Genomic DNA, 18,983 nt, shown 5'->3' on the forward strand with positions numbered 1-18,983 from the left:
CATGTATTGCTACTTACTACTTTACAAAATATGCTAAATCAGTTATCAAAGTATTTATATGGCTAGTTAATGGGTGGGAATTTCTATTTTGCTGCTGTTTAAATGAAATGTACATCTTTCTTTTAGGCAATGTGATCTTGGGTGATGAAAAAGGAGGGCTGCCAAAATTTGTGTCCAGAAATACTCTAATGATTGAAAAAGTACTACCAATTTCACAGACCAAGTGCCAATACGTTGCTTTAAGCTAATCTCAGGTACATCCAGTTTGTGGTCTTTTTGACATGTATAATTGTTCTTATTCCTCCTCATTCTGTTGATTCTTCGTGGAAAAGATTTATGAAATATTAATAAACAACATTCCTGTGGTCCTGAATATTTATTTGTAACATGTATGTCATGTTCTACAATCAAAAGTAATGTATCCCCTCTAGCATGTTAATATTTCATTTTATTGAAATTATCTTGAATGTTTTAGATAAATCAAGCCTTATCTAATTTTAAATGAACAAATGGGCACAGTATACGTGTGCATAAAATAAAATGTAAAGACATAAAAATACAAAAAATCACTGTATCAGAATCGTAGAAATATTGTCTAAATTTCACGTGCATGCATTCAGTGAAAATGTCAAAGAAAAGAACAAAATATTAAAGGTATATTGTAAAGGTGTGTTAGGCTGAGTTGAGGCCGGGCTTGTGCCTCTGAGATAAGTTGAAAGTGGGGGAGGGGAGGAGACGCACACAGGTGTGGGGGAGGGGAGACGCACACAGGTGTGGGGGAGGGGAGACACACATCGTATGCTCTACTAATTATTACAAACCAGTTTGAGCTACTTCACACTAATTCGTCCTGTAACATAGATGACAGAGAATAATCACCTTACATCTATTACAACTTACAACTTTGTCTTAAAGAGCATGGTAACCTCTCCCTAAAACCCTATTTTTGTTTTATTTGTGCTAAGATTGACTATTAAAGCTGTAGTCTACGATGTTGAAAATCAGTCGAGAAAGCCTGAATTTTAAAAAAACTCATCCCGCCCCTCCACACGCACACCCCTCCCCTCTGTGCTACCTGATCCCTCCCACCGGGAAACGACCTGAACAACGTCACTCAGTCAAGCAGGAGTAAACATTGGAACAGAGTGGAACAAACGCGAGTGGAGCAGGGATTGGATGAGAGCAGTTAACCAATGTAAGCTGTCCGGCCGGACAGCTTACATTGGTCAATTTCTCTGCGGGTGTACACCCAATAGAGTGAATGGATTTTTTTCATTCTTTTTTCTCTTCATATTGTTAGGATTGTACTGTAGAACCATAACCAGCATCTAAACGAGATTATTAATAATGAACAATCTTTGAAATCGTAGACCATAGCTTTAATCGAGCAATATTGAGTCCATTTTGAGTCGAAACATTCAGTGAAAAAGCCCCTCTCGCTAGAGTGGCGCGCGCGCGCCTGGGGGGAGGGGAGCTGTCAATCACCCTGACCTGACAGAGCGAGGTCAGGATGGATGATCTTCTTCACGACGACAGAGCTAGAGCGAGGATGAAGAGGCTGAGACAGCATCATGATGCATGTTCTCGGAGATACGAACAGGCACAGCAGGAAAAAACACAGGTAAGACATATTTCATCATTTTACTGCAAGTATATGAGCTGTTTCTGGAGTTAGGAGCAATAGTTAAAATGATCGAATTTAAATCTTTAATCTTATTTCTTGCCAACCATTTTGAGGATCAATTAATATTCAAGTAATTTCTTAAGTATAAATGCCTATAGTAACTACTCCGTTTTTAGGGGTTGATGCTTTATGCAGTTTTGATATCATAAACAGATTATTCCTTGAATAATTTATTCAGTGTTTTGCACTGTTGGGCACACAGGCATTTGAAAATGTATCTTAGAAAAGTAAACTAGATATTTGTAGATAATTCCTGTAACCATACAGAACATAGAAGAACAAAACATTTAATCATTGAAAAGGAAAAAAATAGTGCTTGAACAGCTCTTGTCAAGTTACTGATTTCGACTTTCTCTGTGTGTATTGATCAGATCAGTGTAATGTCAGGTTGACTCTGAGTGAAGCTGGTTTGTAATGGAGAAACACAGTATGTGTCAGTCTAATTTACTTTATCTGATAGGTGTAGGTCTACTTCAGGCCAGACTGATTTTTTCTTAGCATTTTAACTGGCCTTTTAGGCTAATTTATTAGAGAAATTACAAAAAATATCCTGGATTCAACACTTTCACTCAAGTTACAATATCTTTATGGATACTAGTAATTTGTAATGCATTTCAGTGGCCATCAACTATGTACAATTCATAAATTCAAGTATACCATACAAGTATGCAATTTTAATTAATTGAAAACTTTATAAGTGGTGATCTTGCTTAATGATAATTGTTTGTTTCACAGATAATAGAAGCAAAGAAGAATAAAGAGTCCAACGACATAAGGGTGAGTAATTATTTACAGAATTAAAATTTTTGGGTGAACTTACCCTTTAATACAAAGCACTCCATTGCACCAACAACTCAATAATAACACACATGTGACGTTGCACACATACATGTAATGAAATCGATGTTAAATTGACATGCAAATAGTAAAGTCTAAGTTATAGACAAAGAAAATGTTATTCCTGCTGTGCTCTAATTTATAGTTTAAATTTGAGATTTATTAGTACAAGTAATCAAGGGTCCCCAGGGACAGATTAAAGGCATGTGCATAATTTACTTTTCCTATTACCTAAAATTGTCCTTGCCACTTTTTGTTATTAATTGCATATGTGTAAAACCAACTGTATCCAGTGTGCAAGAAAAAAATCTCAGTGACAGTTTATTACATAGTGGTTGTTCTTACAGGCATCAGAGATGGAGCCAGTTATACGGAGAAAGAGAGAACAACGTAGTAGAGGCCGAACAGAGAGAAGAGAAGGAGATGATCAGGTAAGCATTTCAACTGGGATTTCACTGAGCTGTAATTGTGACTAATAGAGCCACAATATGGATGTCAGTGACAGTTTATTACATAGTGGTCAGTGATGCGCAGGTTGATCCAAACTGAGCGGATACCCGTGGTTACGAGTCATCCAAAAATATTTTTAATGATATTCAGGTCGCGGTCGGTCGGGTCGTTTGAAATAAAGATGATGCAGGACAAAATGCCTGATTTCCCAACACGTTAAACTGAGTAATGCCGTTGTACCATTTTAATAGGCTATACTTTTAAATGCATATAGCTCAGTAATGTCCAACACGATCACATGGAAATGCGTATCCAAAAGTGGGCTCTCTCTCAGTTGACCTGCTGATGAATTCTCCAAGCAGGGTCGAAACATAAACATCGCATTCATCAATAATATGCATCTAGACAGCTGAAATGGAAAATGATGAGCCGCCTCAAGAACTGCCTGCTCTCGCCACCGCACCTCTCGCACCACGTCAGGGCCTCCACAGGCTGGATTAATGGATGTTATAGGCCAGGGAGCATTTACTACTTTTAAAAAATGCGGGTCGGATACAATATTTTCTTCTTTTTTTTGCGGTCCGAGTTGCGGGCGGGTTATTTGAAAAAGTTGGTCGGGTGCGGGTTGTTTATACATTGACCCGCGCATCACTGATAGTGGTTGTTCTTACAGGCATCAGAGATGGAGCCAGTTATACGGAAAAAGAGAGAACAACGTAGTAGAGGCCGAACAGAGAGAAGAGAAGGAGATGATCTCTTTCACTGGCGGATTAATTTCGAACTGTAATCAAACTGTCTGGAACTACCTGTGCATTAAACGGTTTTACTGCACACCTTCCAGCCAATCAGAATCGAGTATTTAAACAGACCAAGGTGTAATTAGGTTTTTATCGGTCCCGGTTCTTACCTTTTTGATGAACATGAATTGTAGTTTGCGAGTAAAGCTATAAATTCCTCCATCAAAGTCAGCTGCCTCCGTAATAATCTTCTGATACGCTTTTCTTCTGTTCTTCAAAACAAAAAGTTGCATCATGAATGACGTTTCACATTTCTACTACATTAATGACCCAGTTTAAATAGAGATTCATCTTCCCAGCGCTGAAGTACCCCTTTAACTTGTGCTGCTAGTCGGTTGCATATGGTATCGAAAAAAGTATCGTTAGGAACCGGTATCGAAACTGAGGTATCGAAATTGGCACCGGATCGAAAGATTTTGAACAATACCCAGCCTTAGACAATAATATAATTAAAAAAAAAAAATCAGTTCATGATCCCTTTTAAAAGAATATTTTAGTCAACATGACATTTGTAGAGAGATAAAATTAACAATAAAACAAAGGAGTTTTGTTCATTATTTCATTGTTGGATCAACTGATGACTTGGGCGGCCTATCCATTAAAGTAGTGGGTTGTGTGCTTGAGATTTGTAGTTCCTACAATTCTTCAGTATTGCAGAAAGATAAGACTGGAACTGGCCTGAAGTTTCCAACTGATTGGATTAGATGTTCCAAACTAAAACAATTCCACATTGTTTGTTTTGACAGAGTCTCAGTAGCACTGATGAATCAGAGTCAGACTGTGACGATGGAAGTGAATACATACCTACACCACCCTCCTCGGACAGTGAAGACTGTGACAGTGAAGGTGCAGATTTTCCAAAAGACAGAGAAATTGAAGCAAACACTAGTTTCACTCAGAAAGTTCAGAAAGATGAGCTCGACGTTGACTCTGGTGATGATCTGGAACATGCCACAGATGAAGGAGATGGTGAAAAAGAAGAGGGTATGACCAGCTTCGCTTTAAAGGTGACTACAACCATAATATAACCATCTTGCAGACAGGAAAAGGGCAAATAGTGACTTATAGACAACCTTCTGAAGACGTTAACCCACATGAATACTTGCCCTGCAACTATTGTTATGGTTTTTTCCGAAAACGTGAGCTTTGGAAACATGAGGTTTCATGCAAAACTCGAAATGTTCTCCCTCGAGAAAACTCCAGGAAAAGAAAAAGAGTCCAAGCTGCAGCTTCCCGTCTAATTCCAATGAAATTAAATACAACAAAAAGATGTTGTAAAATCATTGGTAGGATGATGCATGACGAGGTTTTCTGTTGAGGTGAAATCGGACTCACTTATTTGTGAGTACGGTGACAGATTGTTGAAGAAGCATGGGAGTGATCCATCCAAAGATGGCTATGTTAGTCAAAAAATGAGAGAATTGGGAAGGTTTGTGATTGCTGCAAAGTCTCTAAAACCAAATGTGAAAAATCTTACAGATATCTTAGTTCCGCCAATGTTTAAATTGGCTGTTGATGCAGCAAAAAAGGCATCTGGTTACACTAACTTAAAGTACCGCTATGATCGACCATCTCTTGGTTTAAAACTCGGACACTCTCTTAAGACAGTTGGTGATATCCTTATAGGCAATTATGTAAAAGCAGAAGATGAGGTTGCAGCGAACAGTCAGGAGCTTTCTGGGGCTAGTGAGCTCAGAGTGGAACCACTATGTCTCACACCGTGCTAGGACAAACCTGGAGGAATACAAGTGGAACAAAAAAGAAATGATCCCTCTCACTGAAGACATAATTACACTTCAAAAATATTTGAAGTCCACTGAAGAAAATGCCAGAGATAAACTGATGGAGGGTTCTAATCCTAAAGCATACAGCATGCTTAGCAAAACCCTTCTTTCCCAAATCATACTTTTTAACCGAAGGCGCCAAGGCGAGGCAGCTAAAATGCTACTTCAAACTTATGCAAACAAAAACACAGAAACACTTAATGAGGATGTTATGCAGTGCCTTTCAAAATTGGAGAAGGACCTGAGTAAGGACTTCACTAGAGTTGTTATAAGAGGCAAAAGAGGCAGAAAAGTACCAGTGCTTCTCACCAGAGAGATGACAAGATCACTTGACTTCCTGATTGAGCACAGGACTCAAGAAAATAACATTTCTGAGACAAACAAATATGTCTTTGCGAGACAAAATTCAGAGTGCCACATAAGAGGCTCAGACTGTTTAAGAAAATTTGCAAATGAGTGTAATGCAAAACACCCTGAGACCTTGACCTCCACCCAACTGAGAAAACACATCGCAACCCTCTGTCAAATAATGAACTTGAAGGACCATGAAATGGATCAGGTCGCAAAATTTATGGGACATGACATCCGTATTCACCGAGAATACTATCGCCTAACTGAGAATACGGTTCAACTTGCAAAAATGAGCAAATTGTTCATGGCCATTGAATGTGGAACAACAGTTTATAAAGGAAAATCTCTAGACGAGATTGACTTGGAATTAGAGGGTGAGCGTCTAACACTGGAAAGTTGTAACAATATACACTAACTGGGAATTTGGAAAGAACATGTGACTTGTACTAAATAAAACCTTTTTCTTCTGTGTTTTCATTACAGTTGCTTTATCTGAGAAACGTAAACAAGGCTCCACTTCAGAGCATGTTATGATGGAGACGTCTGAGCAAGAAGAAGATGGTAAGAAAGTCATTATAGGAGAGGTTAGGTTCAAGTTAAAATGTACCCTTTTATCAGGATAATGCTTTGAAAGGAGCAGTCATTTATAAAATTCTAAGGTCAATAGTGGTGCGTCCCAGTTTGCATACTATCCGCCCTAGTAATAGTATGTCCCAAAATGTCCCAGAAGTGAGATGACCAGAGACAATGTTATTGGATTACAGCATTTGTCATTTGCCGGTGAGAAAACGTTACAGTACAGTGAGTAACGGTACTATAATAACAATAACAACTGTTTAAAAGCGTAATTAGATCCAGCAAATTTTCCATTGTGTTGCTGAAGACCAAAACATGTCAGTGTATAAAATCACTTGCATGACAGCGTTTTCACAATGATTGTCTCTTTGGCTCCTATGAAGATAGATAAATCGTAGATCCGTAGCCAGTGCCACTTGTTGTCGGATTAGAAAGAAAGTTTGGCTGTTGCCGTTTGTATGCCATATCCTTGAAATATGAAAATTATTATGACGGGTAGTTATAGATTATGACATATTTTTTACGACCCTGTCCGTCAAAATATCAGACAATGCGAAAGTCTAAGCTCTGGTTGTCGGCTGTGGTGTAAAGCTGACAGTAAACTCGACAGGAGCGTTTGAAAATCGGCATGCAAGTTCACTGCAGTTATCTAAAGACTTTTATGTTATAAGTTAAACAGATGTTATATAAAACTTGTCTTGTCAATACTTTGTAAATAGTTTTTGTGTTCACTGAGATTGTTTAAAATGTTACTTTTCAAAGGGGATATAGTCATTTACGCTGAGCACTGTAAAGAGTCAATACAGATGTAACTCAAAATAAATGTCTCATAATGTTAATTTCTCTCTGTTACAGAGTTATCCAGAGGTCAGAAGAAGGGGCCTGATCCTGAGGAGTCTTGTGATTCAGACGGTAAGTAGTGTGATCATCTACTGCACAGACTTTCTGGCATGGAGTGTACAGTAGGTTATGAATTAGTTTGTGTATATATAATTGGCGGTCTCTTCTCTTCACCCACAAGGCCCTGGCACAAACACAGGCACTAAAGCAAAGGGATCATCCGTTAGAAATGGTAAGCTTGTTTGTTACAAGGTTGATCAGGAAGTAAAAAGTGTTAGCTGTGATAACTGACTGCTTTTTGGTGCCCACTCTTCTTGAAAGTACTTGAATATCTACACATGGATTCAAGGCCTGGAAAGTACTTGGAAACAAATATAGGTCCTTGAAAGTGCTTGAATTAAATTTGAAATGCATTTTGTTTAGAAAAGTGTTATTTCAAAAATTGTCCTACTGTAGGCCTGTATGCACTAGCAAGACAGAACGAAATGTTGCTTATGTTCGTATTTAAAAAGGCATTTTTGATAAGTTGAGGTTTGGCTGATCGTAGGGGCTCACAAAGAAAACGGGCTACACAATATAAAAAAAAAACATGCAGGATGTCTTTACACATTTCGCAAAATTAATATAAATCCGATCTTCAATTCCCACACTATATGCACATTTAACTGAGTTCACGTCAACTAAAGAAACAGATAGCCAATGAGCTGCATTTTATTAATCAGCTCATTTCAAGATCAATGACCGCAATATGAGAGAGCAAGCTAAGCACTTGGTGAGATCATTTAGTCTCATTAGTTTTATGAAGATCATTGTGTTTTTGAACAACTTAGACTTAGGCCTGCTTTCAGTTTCACTTGCGGCAGTTTGTGTGTTGGCTTGCTTCACTCATTTGCGGCGACGCGTGTTGCAGTATATGCAACATATATAGCCTATAACACGCTCCATTTATTTATCCGTATTTATCCGTTTATTTTTTAACAATAACTATTTTAGTCAAATTAACATATGTGGTTTAAACAACCATATGCATACACTTGTCCAGTTTCGTCTGAAATGCGTCCCACCTTCTGAATTGGTTTGTTTGAGTGATCAGATTTAAATCTGTCTCGAAATAATTTCACTAGGCATTTACTCCTGGTATTTTCACAATCGGATAGATATCTGGTCAGAGAAAACGTATGAAGTGACCAGGTGTAAAAAGGCCATAACTCTTGCAGCTGCGCGGAGGGAGCGCTCGCTACTGCTGTTGGACACTAAACACCGTACTACTGCTTGATCTGAAGGCCTGTTGCCCTGTTGATTACAATAAATAGGTCTAAATTGTTTATTGTGTTTGACTGTTCAATACTCTTCATTTTTACATTTAAAAAGCAGACATAAAAGAAACTTAAAAGTTAATTTCCCTAGTAACTATTTTTTTTATATACAGTAATTGGTAAAGTAATTCAATTACTTTTGAAAGTAACCAGTAACTGTAACTAATTACTACTTTTCAGTAACTTGTCCAACACTGGCTAGGAACTATACTCTCATTCCTGCGTAATAATCCAGGAACTTTGCTGCCGTCCCATGGGTGCAGCGGAACAATGAAAATTCAGTGCCTAAAAATGGGCTAACTTCCATTAAAGTCCCAGTAAAGTCAAAATTAAACATGTGTTCTGAGTTTCTCACACCACAGATAAATGTGTTATTAACCACCTAGCCAAATTAGAATCATAAAAAAATCCGCTAAGTACATAAAATATCTTATCGAAATCTTGAAAAAATAAGCAGCATTCTCTGCTCTCGCTGGGGGCGTGTCCGTTGTCGGCGCCGAAACCACACCCACTCGCGGGAAAGCTGCAGACCGTAAGCACACTGACAGTAACTCGCGATCTAGCTGGTGAACTGATGCAAAATTGTGAATATGCACTAGTTATGGGGGAGGGGCCATGTGCTCAGTGGCTCCAGTGTGTCATCGAGCCACCGTTTTAACCCTGCCCAAAAAATCCGGAACTCAGCAATGGAGAAAAACTTCTTAACGGTCTAACTTCTGAATTCAGTACTACGTAGTTCACAGTCTTTGTAATGTGTTTCAACAATACATTTATAACATTTCTAATGTGTTTAGAAACAAATCTCAGAATTGCCTTTACAGGGACTTTAACATTACCAAAGTGACAACCTGCTTACACAGGGATCGTGCTGGGGAATATTTTCAGGAACTGTGTAATATCGTTGCACTGCTGAACCCATGGTACAGCAGCAAAGTCCCTGGATTATTACACAGGAATGAGTGTATTGTTCCTAGCCATATCGGTCTAGAAAATCGCAACTTTTAATTTTCTGTCAGTCTTGGTACATCGGGCCCAAAAAATCAAGCCCGAGCCTGTGCACGTTGTGTCCAAGCCCGGCCAGACACATTAACTGTAATTATGAGCCCGAGCTCGATTTAAACTAAGCAGGTGCACGCTCATCACCGGTAAAATGACGTTCGCTCAAATCAGAAATGATTTTGACCACTTTATTAAGTTTTGTAGAAAAGCTTTCTACAAAGTGAATTTCGTTTTGTATAAATTGTATCTTAATTTTAATCAATCTTTCGTCAGTCAGTTGCCTGGATTTAATAAATAAGAAGCAAAAAAGTGTGGGGGGGGGGGGATGTCCCAATCAACCTGAATTCACCGGCTCATAGTCTTTGAAATCATAATTACATTATAATGTTGCTTGTAACCTCAAATATTATAACATTCTTCATTAACAATTATTCAGTTATTTGCAACAAAGTCATAAAAAAAAGTAGTTTCAATGTAGCTACTTGTAGTGTATCTAACTATTTATTCAAATGGGTAGCTTGAATGTAACTTAACTACTTTAATTTACAAGTAGCTTGTAAAGCTACAGTTTTAGAGTAGCTTGCCCAACACTATGAATAATGCAAAAGGATGAAGCATGTAGACAGCGTTGTTTGTTTATTCAGAACTGAATGGATCGCAAATAGATCCGAATGAAGAAAGGTTAAAAAAGAAAACGTGTGAACAATGATAAACACAGAAAATGAACAAGAATAAACTTTGGAAGGTTAGGCCTACTGATCTTATTTAATTCTTAATAATAATCTAAATCTTAAAAATAATCTAAAACATAGAAAGTGACGTTTGGATTAGACTAAATTAAAAAGTGTTAGGATTAAAACTGAGCAGGTTTAAACACTCCAGGTTGACGGGCCTGTCAGTTCTGCCTCCTGCGGTCCTGCCTGTGTATGAAGTGTGAGGAATTGATTAGGCCAAGGTTTTATGCTGCCCGCTATACATAAATGTAACCATTATATAATAGCATATTAATCACAAAGATATGGCCTACTTACATGTTTCTACATGTTGTCATGCAAGAACAAGATAGCGTCCACAGTTGCTGGTTTCAGAGCGGTCCTCCTCTCCTCCTTTAAGTAGCCTACTTTAAGAGGTCTTTCATGATGCTACATAGGCTGGGTTATGAATCTGATAGGTGTTTGATATAAAATAAATGGTGCTTAAAAGTCCATGAAAGAGTGGGAACCCTGTTTAGCTGACATTAAAAGTATTTTTCAATAAAGATGTAACTCAAAATAAATGTCTCATAATGTTAATTTCTCTCTGTTACAGAGTTATCCAGAGGTCAGAAGAAGGGGCCTGATCCTGAGGAGTCTTGCGATTCAGACGGTAAGTAGTGTGATCATCTACTGCACAGACTTGTGTATATACAATGATATATACAACATTATGTATATATACACAAGTACATCTCAGTAAATTCGAATGTGGTGGAAAAGTTCATTTATTTTAGTAATTCAACTCAAATTTTATTCTATTATTATCATTATCTTGTAAGTAGTCTATAACTTCTAAGATAAAAGTACTTACCTTTGTGACCACGTTGTTTTTTCCACAGTTCAATGTCTCCGACGCAAAATCATCGTCAATTTTAATTATGCAGAAATCATTCTCAAAATATCCCTTAAGGCGAAAATACTACAGTAAAAGTATAAGGGTAATGTTGACTTCCGGACACGTTTCCCTGCATTTTCGGGTGAACGTCCATTAGAGGCGCTAAGTGTCGTGTAATCTGCCCAGCAACCGGCTCGGTCCTCACAGCGCCGCCAACTTCACCAGTTCAGCGAGTGTCGTGTGTGAGAACATTTGAGCCGATAGTCTGGCTGTATACACCCCTCTAGTGGTGAAACGATTTTTTTCAGCCTTATAGTGTCAGCAGAAATCAGGGTCCTCACAACATGCTATGTGGTCATGGTCCTCACAAGTATAGCTAAACACGTGTGTGTGTGTGTGTGTGTGTGTGTGTGTGTGTGTGTGTGTGTGTGTGTGTGTGTGTGTGTGTGTGTGTGTGTGTGTGTGTGTGTGTGTGTGTGTGTGTGTGTGTGTGTGTGTGTGTGTGAAAATACAGAGTATTGTGCAATATTACAATTTAAAACAATTTATTCCTGTGATGAAAGTTGAATTTTCAGCATCATTACTCCAGTCTTCAGTCTCACATGATCCTTCAGAAATCATTTGAATATGAAATGTATTGTCAATGTTGGAAACAGATGTGCTGCTTAATATTTTTTCATAACCTACCTGCGATACTTTTCCAGGATTCTTTGAATTAAAAAGAACAGCATTTAATGTGTGCGTGTGTGTGTGAGTCACAGTTAACTGTATTTTTCCAAATTTATTCACATTTAATTTTACCTTCACAGAAATCCCACCTCTCCTTATGGCTACAGAGCACTTACTCCAGGGGCCCGTTCTTCGTACCTCGCTTAATACATCTAAGATGATTTGACAGATCCCAGATCTTTTAATCGTGATAACTGATCTCTGGCTAATTTGGTTCTTCAAACGAATTTGTGGATTGGATTAAAATATCTGGATTAAATGATCTAAGACTACTGAGCGTTCTTGTGTTCCCTGAAGAGGGCAGATGCATCGATACTCGAAACCACGATCAGCAATGCAGCGATTGGCTGGCGTCAAGACAGCAGCGTAATGACATCATATAATTAAAAAAGCCACCTGGCAAAAAAACTTGACAAATTCTACAATAAAAACCCCACGAATTTCTGAACCTTTATAAGGAAACAGCCAAACCACCAAACCAACATAAAAGTAATAATAGATAAATGATAAGTGTTTTTTTTTTTTTTTACATGATTACCAATTATTTATATTCACGATTTTATACAGTATTTGTACACCCTTTACATTTTTATTTCAATGTTGTAATTTAATTTTTAATTCAATTTGAAGCAGATTTGTAACGTGACAGTATTAAAGTTTCTTATGGGTCAAAATCAAATTATCCTCTCTTGCGCTGCATCAAGCCATCCCATAATATCCGTGATCACTTAATGCACGGCTCAGATTAACTGTACAACATGTGTGTAAACCAATAAAAACAAAATTATATAAAGTAATTATTCCATCACAAATAAATCGCTCAATCAAGTGGCTGTGTCTATAGTTTTATACATTCTCATATACATATACAATATAACATTTTTATATTATTATTTAAAATTATGATTATTGCCCCTGGTTCAGTAATGAACTCTTGTAATAAAGTAGCAGTGGCTGGGACAGATTTTAAGTATTACCTCAAGATGCAATCTAATCCTGTTTACATGAAATAAGCCTGCTCGCGAGCAGGTTTAAGCTTACGGACCTGTTGCTATGACAGCAAGTCCAGGATGAGCTTCGAAGAACCAAACAATCCAAGATCATGTCAAATCGTCAACAATCAAATCCAGCTAACTGAGTTAGCGAGGTACGAAGAACGGGCCCCAGGAGGTTAGAATAATTGTTTACATAATGTAAAGCACAGTTATTCATTAATTATATTATTTATTAATGACAATGCTCCACATTGCCTTTTTTTTTGGTTGCTCAGTATTAATATTTATGCCTTCTTATTTTAGCCCATGAAATCAAATGCAGATGTCCCTTACGTAAGATTTAAATCTAATTCATTACTTTGTCATTATCATTATTTTTGTTGTTTTTGGTGCATTTTACAATAGCTTGTGGAATTTGTTGCACATTTTTATATCTATTAACATATGATATAGATTACAAAAAAAAAACCTATATACTTGTACATTGTACTAGGGCGATGATCATGAACGGATCTAAACAAGGAACAGTCTGCTATGTAAATGTTTCTCTAATGTACAGTGATTTGTTTCTAATAAATTAATTTCTCTCTTTCAGATGTCAAAGACTCCATCTCATGTTCCCCTCTCACATGCTGCTAAAGTAAGTATTAGCTGCTTTTTTTGTCTGCGCCACATGCTATGTCACATTCTAAGCATAACTATTGAAATAATGACTTCTCTAATAGATTTTTCTTACATTTATAATAAGCTGTGAAATTAATTTAAATAATTTTAAAGAAATTACAACAGAACAAGTCGTACTTCATACCACAGCTACATGCAAACTACTACTATACTGTATATTAAATCTCTGCATTTTGTGGTATAATCATCCTGCTAGAAGAGCCACATTTACATCTTTAGATCATTCACTTATATTTTAAACGATTGTCCAGTACTATTGCTAACATATCCATTTGCTCTGTTAAATTTAGCCTGTGGAATCAAATGCAGATATCCTTGATGCAAGTTATGCACTTTTAACTATATTTTATTTTACTTTCAAATATACTTGTCAAGTCAGGAACATTATTCATAGCATCCTACACTCAAAAAAAAAAAGGTTCTATATGGCACCAAAAATGGATCTTGGCTCATAATCATTGGGGAACCCTTTTTTAGTGCCATATAGCACCAATTTTGATGCTTCAGTGGTGCTATATAGCACCTTAGTCAAAGAACCGCTGAAGCACCACTGAAGCATCAAAATTGGTGCTATATAGCACTAAAAAAGGTTCCCCTATGATTACGAGCCAAGATTCATTTTTGGTGCCATATAGAACCTTTTTTTTTTTTTTTTAGAGTGTAGTGATTTGAACATGACTGTGGTAGATAAAGAATACCTAAAATTGATATTTCTCATTATTTACTCACCTTTGTGTTTTCGGCAGCATTTATTCTTATCATACCAAGCATATGACATTATATGTACAGCATACAATCATGTTACAGACCACGTGAGCAGCGCGTTCCGCCGTTCCCGATCACAAAACTCTCCCCTCCACTGTAAATAAATCACAATCCGAATGCACAAGGTTTTATCACTGAGATGTTTTATTACATGCACATTTATTTTTACGGACTTCCATGTGAGAAACAGAGGCAAACGGCGCATGACATACGTCACGACCAAACGTTAGCGATTGGTTATGTCAGACCCAGAGTGGCTCTGGGCAGATCCAATAGTTTTAAACTTCAACAGAGTTTCCGCCTTCAAGGAAGTAAACGCTGGTCAATGGAGAGTGGCCAGACTCTCTGAACAAATGAAATGTACGAGAGTCTGGTTCTTGTACTGACCAGGCTTGTACTGAAGTAACGGTACTTGTGACATCCCTAATGTGTAGGTGTTATTTAATTAATCATTATCATGAAGTTGATTGTGTCAAGATTTATAGTAGAGGTATATTTTGGAGGAACTCTTTGGTCTGTTCTCACCCAAAATCAACTAGATTACTTCAGAAGACATTTATTAAACAACTGCAGTCTTATGGCATACAAACAATTTTTTTTCTGCCTTTTTCAGAACATAGAAACTCTGTACCTATTCACTTGCATTGTATGGAGGTCTCAGCTATCAACACTCAGGTGAGGGCGGCATAAATGACTGGTCATGTTCCAGCAGACGCACTCGCATACAAGAGTGACTGTTGTGTCCACGCTCTTTGATCATCGCTGTTGTAATGTGTATCCCGTCGGCAGAAGCATATTAGTCTAACTCTGTTTGTTTTACACGTTATTTTCAAGAAACCATATTATAGATGTGTCATCAGATTTTAGATTAACCATAGCGCAAGTGCATGCTGAACGGTGGGTTGAGAACCGTACGGTTTGATTTTTTTTACTGAGAAACATTCCACCCTTAATATATATATATATACACGCACACTATATTGCCAAAAGTTTTGTGACGCCTGCCTTTACATGCACATGAACTTTAATGCCATTCCATTCTCAATCCGAAGGGTTTAATATTGAGTTGGCCCACCCTTTGCAGCTCTAACAGTTTCAGCTCTTCTGGGAAGGCTTTCCACAAGGTTTAGGAGTGTGTTTATGGGGATTTTTGACCATTCTTCTAGAAGTGCCTTTGTGAGGTCAGGCACTGATGTTGGACGAGAAGGCCTGGCTCAGTCTCCGCTCTAATTCATCCCAAAGCTGTTCTATCGGGGTTGAGGTCAGGACTCTGTGCAGGCCAGTCCAGTTCCTCCACACCAAACTCACTCATCCATGTCTTTATGGACCAACGCTTTGTACACTGGTCAGTGAAGGGGTCGTCCCCAAACTGTTCCCACAAAGTTAGTAGCATGAAAATGTCCAAAATGTCTTGGTATGCTGAAGCTTTAAGAAATCCTTTCACTGGAACTAAGGGCCCAACCCCTGAAAAATTACCACACACCATAATCTCCCCTACACAAAACTTTACACTTTACACAAACTCTGCACAATGCAATCAGGCAAGCACCATTCTCCTTGCAACACGTCTCCACTGCTCTAGAGTCCAGTGGCGGCACGCTTTACACTGCATCCCACGCTTTGCATTGCACTTGGTGATGTAAGGCTTGGATGATCTGCTCGGCCATGGAAACCCATTCCATGAAGCTCTCTACACTGTTCTTGAGCTCATCTGAAGGCCACATGAAGTTTGGAGGTCTGTAGCTCTTGACTCTGTAGAAAGTTGGCGACTTCTGCACACTGTGCACCTCAGCATGTGCTGACTGTGATTTTACGTGGCCTATCACTTCGTAGCTGAGTTGCTGTTGTTCCCAATTGCTTTCACTTTGTTATAATACCTCTAACAGTTGTCTGTGAGTATATTACATTATGCACTTATAATAATACAAAATTGCAAATGTCTTTTATATTTTCAGGACTCAGCAGGGGTATCTACAGAGTGGTTGGAACCATAATATCTGTTTGCCTGGTTCATGGAGGGATAGGGCCCCATGTTTTTTCAGACAGGCTACTTTGTCAGCTGACCGGGGAGCCAAGACCACCAGTTGACATTCTGGAGGTGGATGACGAAGACCTAAAACATCAGTTCCAAAAGGCCAGTTGCAATTAAAATTTGATTTAGACATTTGCTACATTTTTAACAGATTTACCATTTTGACACTGTTTACTACTGACACAGTTTGCCACATGAACACTCATACCTGTGCCAAATAAAAATCATTGGAGCATTTTTTTTACTCTGACATACTACTGGGGCTAAATGAAACACATGGATCATATGAGAATATTAACAATTAACTTAGCAATATGAAAGACAATTGTTATTGTGGTAGTATCAATGTGAAATGATGGAAAAAATAAACCCACAAGATTTCCATGACATTTGACAATACTGTACTTGGGCTCATTGCACATTCCAAATTTTGAATTAGTTGGTGAATAAACAATACATAAACAAAAGATTATAGAAAAATGTCAGGTCCACACATTCCTTGCGTTGCACCTATATTCAAGTCACATAAACTGGATGGCAGTGACATTTCATGTCATTGAAATCAACAAACAGAACATGTAGTTGTGAGATGAACAGTAAAGGTCATCGTTTTGTTTATTGTAGATTCAACAAGCAAAAACTATGGAGGAATCCAGGGAAGCTGTAGAAGAGGCAGCCTCCAACCTCATACTTTTAGGGTCCCTAAGTGTCATCCGGTCATTTTGGATTCTTCTTTAAAGTTTTATCTGGAGGGTAGACTGGAAGCACCCTTGAGACAGTAAGTGTTTTTATTGTGGCACTTATTTCTGGTACATAACCTTTAGTACAAGTACCCTGAGTGCTGTTTTAATGTATTGATAAGATAGGCCAATACAAAAGCATCTGTTTTTATAACCAGGTAGTAAAGTAACTATTCACTGATGTCAGTTTATGTAATGTCTTTACTAGATTGCAGGAGGGCTTGGAAACATTGGGGGTGTTCAGGCACTACAATGAAACAGTGCCCTATGGAACTTGTTTGTGGGAGGTCCCCCTGCCCCGTTGACAGCGCAGAAAATCACGGACCTCTTTAAGGTCAATTACTCTGAGAGAGGGAGTTCTCGCCGGTTGGAGGAGGAGCGTGCAGTTGGCCAGTGGAGAGACTGGCTGATCGACATAGAGGGTATGCAGACTTTAAATAAAACTGAAAAATGTCTCCAAAAAAAAAAAATATATATATTATATAAATATAAATATATTAATTCAAAATATAATAATAAATATAACATTTTATAGTATAAATGGGTAAAAAATATAAAATTCCTTAGGTGCCTATTGGAATTGAGAATAAAATTGTCTATAAGGAATCACTTGCGCAAGTCAAAGTGGCAATGGCAGAATGTAAAGAAAACCTTTTGGTGAGTTTTAAATCATTGACTCATTTAAGTACCACATTTATACATATATACGCCATCGAGCGCCATCATAACTTTGCCAAACCTATGGGCGGCAGTGTAGGGAGAAGGATAAAGCCATGCAAGCCAATCAGAATCCTCAAAATCGACAACAACGAATAGCACGAGCGTTGCTGTTCCTTTCAAAACAACAGACATGGCACGAGGTTCGTTTGTGTGGACAGACAGCGAAGTGGAGTTACTCCTTAATGTCACGTTAGACAACAAGGCAAGTAAAGCCCAAGACAATGTCGACTGGGAATCTTGCCAGTCCAAATATGTCGACATGTTGGCGCAATTCTTGGAGCAATACCCGTCCGAGACCAACGATGAGTTTCCTCATGTGAAGGATGAGATAACGTGAGCCCATCTGACAACGAAACTTAAGGCAATAAGAGGAAAATACAGAAATTCAGTGGACACTGACTAGGGTTGCCACCCGTCCCGTAAAATACGGAATCATCCCGTATTTACAAGCAAAATGACGCGTCCCGTATCAAACAGGTCCACACATAGTTCAATAAACACATACGGATTTTGCAGTGTGGAGAATACTGATAGCAAATATAAAGAAATTAATTTCACTATAAGTAGTACAGGAGCTCATTTGTGCGTGGTTGCGTTTTAGCGACTTTGTTGCCATAGCGGCGGAGTCTCGAGAATATGCGCTGTGCCGTGTGCCTGTAAACTTGCGCGGTTTTTAAAAACATGTCGAGCTTGCGTTGCGTCCACCGGTTGAACGCAAGAGGATCTCCAGATATAGAGCTGCTGAATATCAAAAAGGTATCAATGGGTCTGTCCAGTAACTCGTGATGAACTGCACACTTTATGAGAAGCATTTCAATTGCTCAGACTGTCTGACTAAGAAGCAGCTGTGACACTACAGGGATGTAGTGGAGGCTAAACGCACGTAAACGCCGTTTACGCACCTCCCAAAATTCGGAAATTGCGTTTATCCACCTCTAAATTGAGTTTATCCACCTCTAAATAGCCTACAGTTCCTAAGCCATTTTAAATTAAGCTTATGTCGTTTTAGTTTCATATTGTTCATTTTCATTGGTTGTTTGTTGTATAGTTAGACAAAGTCTTTCATATTGCGCTGCAAGTGTCAGTGTGAGTAG

Source organism: Gobio gobio, assembly GCF_949357685.1.
Source record: "Gobio gobio genome assembly, chromosome: 1".
In the NCBI taxonomy this organism is placed as follows: Eukaryota; Metazoa; Chordata; class Actinopteri; order Cypriniformes; family Gobionidae; genus Gobio; species Gobio gobio.